Genomic DNA, 8,908 nt, shown 5'->3' on the forward strand with positions numbered 1-8,908 from the left:
TGAAAAGATAGGATAAATAGGAGTAATATATTCTATATCCATTTCTTCCTTATTTACCTTCCTTTTCTTGTTCTTTTCTAATTTTTCAAAAACTTTTTGCTTGGAGGTCTGACAGCATTGTAACACACATTCTTCTTTTCACCAATGTCAAAAGAAACATGTTCTCTTTTCATTTGCTCATTCATTCTTTTTATTTTATGTGTAACTGGAGGATACTTTGGAAGTTGATCAACAGATTCAGGCTTTCTATATTTTCTACCTTTTTCAGCAGCTTGAATTTCTTTTTCAGTAATTTGATCACTCAAATCACTCAGATCATCTTGATCCAACTCATCTGAATCAAAGTCATCTTCAGAGACTTGAACTCCAATTGACTTTTCCTCTTTCATTTCTTTCTTCATAACAAATTCACCATCTTCACTCACCTCAACATTCTTGTACAAATCTGCAACATCTTCTTTGTCTTGAAACACATCTTTGAATTGTTGTATATAAGCACTTCTCTTTTCTTTGTCAACTTTAGGCATAAAGTTGTTGTTGAATGGTGTGGAACAGCCTTGTACTTTTCATCTTCTTTTACTTTATTCAGAATTCCACAAATGTTTCCAGTTGAAACTAAGTTATTTAGGAATTCATTTTCAGTTTGCAGCTTTGTATTCAGCACCTTTTCATCAATCACCATCTTCTTCAACCCACTAATTTCTGTTGTGAATCTTGTCTGAGCCCTATAGCTATTCATACAATCCTCTTCCAAAATTTTCATTCTCTCCTCACTAACAATCTCACTTGCCTCATAAGCATTGATAATGCTTTGCTTCTTAAAACACTCACTTTCCAGTTTACCAATCTTTTCTTTTAATTCATTGACAAGTTTTGGTAAATCAGCATTAGGATCAGAATGTACCTTAGATGAAGATGTAGAGTCTATGGCCATGAATGCCACATTAGCTCTTCTGATATCATCTGCTATATCTTCCTCATGGTTACTCCAGTCAAAGCTTCCCTCATGCTGAGTAGTTACTGCCACATTGCCTTGATTTCTTGGTTGATTTTGGTTTGCTGGAATGTTGTGAGTTGCAGGGATTTGAACAGCTTGATTCTGATTGTTGTTCATTTGATATACTTGATTCTGATTCATGCCCTGCTGGTTGTTCATCTGAGGCTGATAGTGGTTATTAAAATTGGGATTGAAGTTGTTGTTTGGATGGAAGTTGTTGTTGTTGGGATTGAATCCTTAGTTATTGTTGAAGTTTTGCTGGTTGTTGTTTCTAAGCACATTCTGCTGGTATTGTTGTTGGTTTCTAGGCTGTTGGAACTGATTGACTTGAAAGTTCTTTGGCAAATTGCACTCTCTTGCAAAGTGTCCAGGCTGTTGACAGTTGTAGCAGATAGCCTTGGACTTATCAAATCCTATTCTCTCATTTGGACCAGAAACTAGTGATCTACCAGTTCTGTTGTACAGTCTCTTGCTTCTTAATGCCAACATTGCAGCTTGCCATTTGAGATCCATGTCTTCAAGGTCATCAGCATCTATTTGTTCCAAATCATCCTGCACTACACTTGTGTGAATCATGTTTTTGGCCACAAATGCATTGTAGGACTCAGTATACATAGACATTAGGGCTTGTGCTTCACTCCCTTGAACATGCCCTGCACCAGCACTTTGAGCATTTCCATTTCCCACAGAGGCTGAATCATCATCAATTAATTGAACATTAAACCTCTGTTGACCACCTTGACTGCTTGAACCACCTCCAATGAATGACCTAGCAGTCTCATTGTTGTGATCACTTGGTTCTTCAATGATGGGAATTTGTTGTTGATTCTTTGTTGTAAGATTCCCCATTGGAGCAATTAAAGCATTTGACACATTGAAACTTGTTTTATCTTCCTTGATCATTTCATTCTCAATCATTTCAAGTTCAGCAGCTTGAAGAAAACATACTACATCATCCAATTTCAATTCATTGAAATTTTGCTTTTGAAGGATGAATTTGCAAGCAGTATACAATTCTTTTGGCATTGAGTTGAGCAACTTTGTATTTAAATCAAAGTCAGTCATTACATAGTCAGTTGTTCTTAACTCATTCACAATACTCAGAAAACGTTCTAGTATTGAATTCAACCTTTCATCATCTCTATACTTGAATCTTTCTAACTGTTGCTTCAGTCTTTGCTTCTTAATGTTCTTCAATTCAGTGTTCCCTTCATACATCTCAAGGATTGCATCATACATTGCCTTAGCACTTTGATGATGTGCAACCTTTGTGAGGATTTCCCAAGACAGACCAAGTTTGAGCATAGCCAATGCCCTGTCATCAACCTTTCTCATTCTCTCTCTAACGGCAGCAATAGCATTTGCATTAGCACCTTCTTCAACAGCAGCTTGTGGTCCATTCTTGATAGAATTCCACATATCCACATCATTATAACAAACAGCAGCCTCAAAAAGCACTTTCCACTTGGTAAAGTTCTCCTGACCATACAATCTAGGTATCTTATTAGTAGACACCTCTTGTTCCTCATATCCAGAAATTTTCTTAAAACAAAAGTTAAGATCTTATCAAAAGTAGATTAAAACAATCAGATCTGAGAATAAATTCTAAGATCTGAGGTGTCTGATATGAATAGAACAAGATTCAACAATAAAAATCAAAGCTTTAAGTGAAATAAGGAAAAGAAAACACCTAAAACTTGTAGATCTGGAAGAAAAATGAAGAACAGAGCTTCTGACGTCACAAATCAATCGATCAGTGCTCTGCTTAGGTCATTCTTCTTCAAAACTTAATCAGCAACAATCTTTCCAAAAATAGCAGCAATAGGCTCTGATACCACTTGTCAGGTCGTTTCGGATCGGATCTTAATCAATCATGTCATAACTCACACAAAACTAATCGTGTTGACAAGCGAGTTAATGATGGGTTACTATGTTTAGAAAGATGACCGTTTGTTAAAGGCGGAATCAATAACAAACATACGGTTGCAATGAATATTCAAAATACGAAGACACACGAAGGATTCACTCAAAATATTTCCATTTATATAACGTTAATCATACAAAAGGATAATCGATTAGGGTTTAGGAGGAATCCTAGGACAGCCGTCACACACAAAATATTCTCTTAATTAATGTGTCGGTCTTATCCTCTCTGTCTCTAGTATTGCCCTCTTTTTTTTTGCCGGCGTGCCCTAATTATTCTATTTATAGGCCTGCCAACCTAGGACAGCTGTCATTCCTTCTAGAAACCCTATCCGATAGTACATATTCAATTTACATATTCAAAAATTATACTAAGTGTAAAACAAGTCTTCCGGGTAGGCTTTTCATTGAACTTCAGTCTCCGAGTACGCAGTGTACTCGGCCTTCCTTCCGACTTGGTAAACATAGAGGTGTACTCGGAATCAGTTTCCGGGTAGACTTTACTTAACCAATATTTTACCAAGTAAAATATTCACCGAGTAGATTTCAATCTTCTTTGACTTATCAAACTTTGCTCGACAAATCCTTACGAGCAACCTTGTTCTTCTATGATCCTGTTCGGCTCATTATAGTTGAATAACTTATTGATAAGGCGTACTCGGGAGAACATACCTTGCTTGAGCAGAACCTTACTCGATATAACTTAGAGATATTCCATCAACTCATCAAGTGTACTCGGACCATAATTATTAAAGAATACCTTGCCCGGTCTTCCAATTACTTGGCTTCTTGGACTTGGTTTGACCAAACCTTACTCGTAAGAGTAAAATACTTGGTCTTGAAGAACAACCCTGCTTGACAAAGTGAACCTTACTCGAATATGCCAAATTAATGAACCTTACTCAGAAATCACTAAAAAGCATACCTTGCTCGGATATCCACTTAAGAAGATTATTTGAAGTAAACCGTGCCCGGAAGGCAAAATCTCGTACTCGGCTAAGTAAAAGCTTACTCGAAGGTCCAAGGTGTACCCGGGTTCAATACTTAGCAGTTTCTGAGGAGGTTGAGAAGATTCCAATCTTCCATATTCTTCATTTTGGTCAAATCTCCTCATTTGGGTCAAACTCTTGACCCAACAGTAGCAAATGGCTTTTGACTTGTCAAAACCAATTCTTTCATTTGGTCATGATAGGAGTGACCTACCAGTCCTGTTGTAAAGGCTCTTGCTTCTAAGAGCCAACATAGCTGCTTGCCACTTCAAATCCATGTCCTCCAAATCATCAGCATCTATCTGCTCAAGATCATCTTGTACTACACTTGTGTGAATTAAGTTCTTTGCAACAAATGCATTATATGACTAAGTGAACATTGAAAGCAATGTCTGTGTATCACTGCTTTGACCATGACCACCATTAGTGTGAGTAACATTTCCACTTGCCATAGAGGCAAAATCAGTGACATCAATCAGCTGCACATTGAACCTCTGCTGGTTTCCTTGATTGCTTGTGCTCACACCAACAAATGATTTTGGAGTATCAGAATTGAGTTCAACAGGTTCTTCAATGATAGGTATCTGTTGTTGATTCTTGGTAGTCAAATTGCCCATAGGTGCAATCAATGCATTTGAAACATTGAAGCAGGGTCTTTCCTCCTTTATCATCTCATTCTCTATCATCTCTATCTCAGCAGCTTGAAGAGAACACACTACATCATCCACTTTTAGCTCATTGAAGTTATGCTTTGTGAGGATGAACTTGCAAGCAGTATACCATTCCTTTGGCATAGAGTTGAGCAGCTTGGTATTGAGGTCAAAGTCAGTCATGACATAGTCTGTGGTTCTGAGATCATTCACAATTCCCAGAAACCTTTCAAGAATAGACTTCAAACTTTCTCCTTTTTTATACTTAAATCTTTCTAGCTGCTGCTTCAATCTTTGCTTCTTGATGTTTTTTAGTTCAAAATTTCCTTCAAACATTTCAAGTATTGCATCATACATTGCCTTGGCATTGGGATGATGTGCAACCTTGGTAAGTATTTTTCAAGACAGACCTAGCTTCAACATAGCTAAAGTCTTGTCATCTACCTTTCTCATCCTTTCTCTCACAGCAGCCGTTGCTGCCAGATTTACAACTTCTTCAACTTCCCTTTGTGGACCATTCTTGATGGAGTTCCACATATCAACATCATTATAGCAAACGGCTGCTTCAAACAAGACCTTCCATTTAGTGAAATTTTCTTGTCCATACAGTCTAGGAATCTTGTTAGTAGACACCTCTTGTTCCTCGTAACCAGACATTTTGTGAAATCAAAAGTAATTTCTTTAAAACAGAGTTTTAAAAATAATCAGATCTGAAAACCGTTGTTCAGATCTGAGGTGTCTGATTCGATAAGAACAAGATTTATATATATAAAGATTAAACTTTAAATAGAATAAGGAAAAGAAAACACCAAATGATTGTAGATCTGGAAGAAAAATGAAGAACAGAGCTGCTGACATCACTTTTCAATGTAACAGTGGTCTGCTTACGTCATTCTTCTTCAAATCTTCAATCGGCAACGATCTTTCCAAAATATCAGCAATCAGCTCTGATACCACTTGTCTTGTCCCTTGATTTCAGCTGGATCTTACTTAATCATGTCATAACTCACACAAATAAATGTGTCGACAAGAGAGTTAATGACGGGTTGCTATATTTAGAAAGATAACCGTTGTTAAAGGCGGAATCAATAACAAACATACGGTTGCTTAATCAGTATTCAAAGGTAACCAACACAAACAAGATTCACTCAAAAGATTTCCATTCATATAACATTCATCATACAAATTGGATAATCGATTTAGGGTTTCTTGAAGGAGGGTTTTTCCATACGTATTCTAGGACAGCTGTCACTTTTTAAGAAAATATTCTTTCTTATTCAAAAAATGTAGAGGCTAGAATCCGTCTTAGGCGGCGTGCCCTAAAACATTCTATTTATAGTCCTGCCAGCCTAGGACAGCTGTCATTCCTTCTAGAAACCCCAAACGTAAATACATATTCAAATTACATAATTAGAAAAGAGTCTAAGTGTAAACAAGTCTTCCGGGTAGGCTTTACATCAATCTTCATTTTCTGAGTACGTTGTGTACTCTGTCATCCTTCAGGACTTGGTAAACATAGAAGTGTGCCCGGGATCAGTTTCCGGGTAGACTTTACTTAAAGAGTATTTTACCAAGTAAAATACTCACCGGGTAGACTCCAGTCTTTTTTACTTTGCCAGACTTTGCCCAACAAACCCTTACGAGCAACCTTGTACTTCAATGGTCCATTTCAACTCATTGCTATAAAAGAGCTTATTAGCAAAGTGTACTCGGGAGTACTGTTCCTTGCTTGAGTTGAACCTTGCCCGATGTTACTTAGATATATTCCATTTATACATCAAGCTTGTTCGGACCACTATTATTAATAAATACCTTGCCCGGTCTTCCAATCACTTGGCTTCATGGACTTGGTTAGCCAAAAGCTTACTCGGGAGTGAACTTTACTTGGCTTTGAAGAACAGACTTTCTTGATAAAGTGAACCTTGCCCGGATTTACATAAACTAGTGAACCTTACTCGGCAATACACTAATTTGCAAACTCTACTCGGATATCCACTAAAGAAGACTACTTGAAGATAACCTTGCCCAATAGACAAAATATCGTACCCGGCTAAGTAAAAGCTTGCTCGGAGGTCTAAGGTGTGCCCGGATCCATACTTAGCGAATTCTGAGGAGGTTGAGAAGATTCCAATCTTCCATATACTTCATTTTGGTCAAATATTTGACTCAACATCGACGGCGTCGAAATTTACTTGAAGATGTTTAGCTTCAAGTTCTTGTATATCTTTGAGTCGAATGTTCATTTCTTTGAAATGACTTTCCATTTTGGCATTCGAACCCGTTTCCGACGATGACACGACCCCTTTCCCCTTTCCCTTGCTTATTCTACCACCGGTCGAGGCATCTCGGTAATATCCGCATAAGGATTCCCGGCTTCATTATCGCTTAGGTTGAAGTTTCGAGCGTCGGAACGAGGCGTTTCTGGATCAACCGAAGACGATGTTTTAGACTTTTTTTAGGCGGACCACCTTCGGTGTTGGCCACCATAACCGGGTCCCATTTTGGGTGAAACCTCAGGTATTGTTTCCATATGCCAAAGTAATTGAAGCTCCCCGAGACCTTATGTTGATACTATGTCAATGTCTTTTCGATGATTTCCGCGTCAGAGACACTATAACACGTTCGAGTCATCCGAGAGTGAACTGTATGGAAAGCCGTGCATTTGGTGTTGATATTGTTCCATTTCGACTGTAAGGAATCTTTTTCTCGACGTGAGTCCCCGCCAAGTTTGTTGAACAACTCTTTAATTTTGTGCCAAAATAAGCCCAGTTATTGATAGTTCGCTATAAAAATAAAAACATTACAAGGTCAATGCTTTTTCTGGGAAATTTAAAAAAAATATATATTGTTTAAAAACTTACCGCACTCGGCATGTTCCGATATCGCGCACCAAGCACGAGAACATAGTTCGCACTCGTCGATACTCCACGGTATAGTGTTCTTTTTAGCCCGAGCTTTGCGGCGGGTTTCTTTATGTATTTTCTTGGATGTCCGCATTAGCTCGAACCGCCGACGAGTTGTGGCCCCGGGTTTATTTGTGTCTCCAGAACCGTCTCGTCGTCGGGTTGGGAACCCGAACTGGCAAAAATGTTAGTGGTTGTGTTTTGGAAACCGGGCATCGTATTTGATAGAGGGGCTCCGGAACTTATATATTGTATGTACGCGGCCATTTGCTCTTCGAAAGGATTTGGGACGGGGACGGTTGGCATCTGGACGGTAGATGGGTTAGGTTGTGGATTTTGGTTGTTTGCGTTGCCTTGACGGGCATATTGACTGAAACCGAGAACATTTTGGTTTTTAAACGGAAACATTTTTGTAGTATTAGAATTGTGTAAAAAATATTTGGTAGAGAAGTAGTAGAAAGAATTGTGTAAAAAATGAGGGTTGGGTTTGTTTTTATAGTATTGTTGAGTTAATATTAAAAAAAAAATTTAATCCAAAGGTAATATACACAACGAATATATTTTTCAAATTTGTGCCCATTTCTCGTGTTATCAACATAACGCCGGACAAAAATAATACACCCAAAATGCCAGGGGGAGGGGGGTGCCCCGGCGTTATCATCCAAAACGTCGGCCATAAGGCCCGGCTACGCATGGTTTAACAATTACAAGTACAACTATGTGTAGTCATGATTTTTATGTGACATAATGCAACACGTGTTAACCATGTTAGAAGGAGTTATGATAAAAAGTAATGTAGCGGTATAGACCTATGACATTCAAATCGTATCTTTTATTTTTTGTGAGAGAATTTTGTAATGTAGAGAGTTGTTTAGGGTCTTTTGATTAGAAAAGATAAAAAATGTATTTATTTTTCTGTATATTTGAAAACTAGTGTTCACCCAGTATAATTTTTTAATAATTTTGAAAAATGGTTGTGAATGAAAAAAAGATAAGTTAATGATAAAAGTAAAAAAAAAATATTATTTAATTGAATTAATACAGAAAACATTGTGATTTTAATGTAATTTTAATTTTTGGATTATGGAAGGGATGTGTATTCTCTGTAACCCCCCCCCCCCCCCGACTCCCCTACAACCATTACTATATTAATTTTCAACCTTTAATAAAAATAAGCAAAATAATATTGTATTAAATTACATCAAAATAAAAAAACCACATTAAATAAAATAAACATAAATTCGAAAATTTACATAAATACGATATGTCTTCATCTTCTTCAAATTCGTTTTCATCTTCGAAGTCATCTTCATTTTTGTCTTCGTCTTCGTCTTCGTCTTCGTCTTCATCTTCATCTTCATCTTCATGTTCGCCTTCGTTTCGAATCAGCCGAACTATCCAAGCATGTTGGACCAAATCTGTTAGTAGTGTGTTATATAGTTCTCG

Source organism: Bidens hawaiensis, unplaced genomic scaffold, assembly GCF_021521415.1.
Source record: "Bidens hawaiensis isolate Kalapana, Puna unplaced genomic scaffold, B.hawaiensis_p1.1 tig00040250_1, whole genome shotgun sequence".
NCBI lineage: Eukaryota > Viridiplantae > Streptophyta > Magnoliopsida > Asterales > Asteraceae > Bidens > Bidens hawaiensis.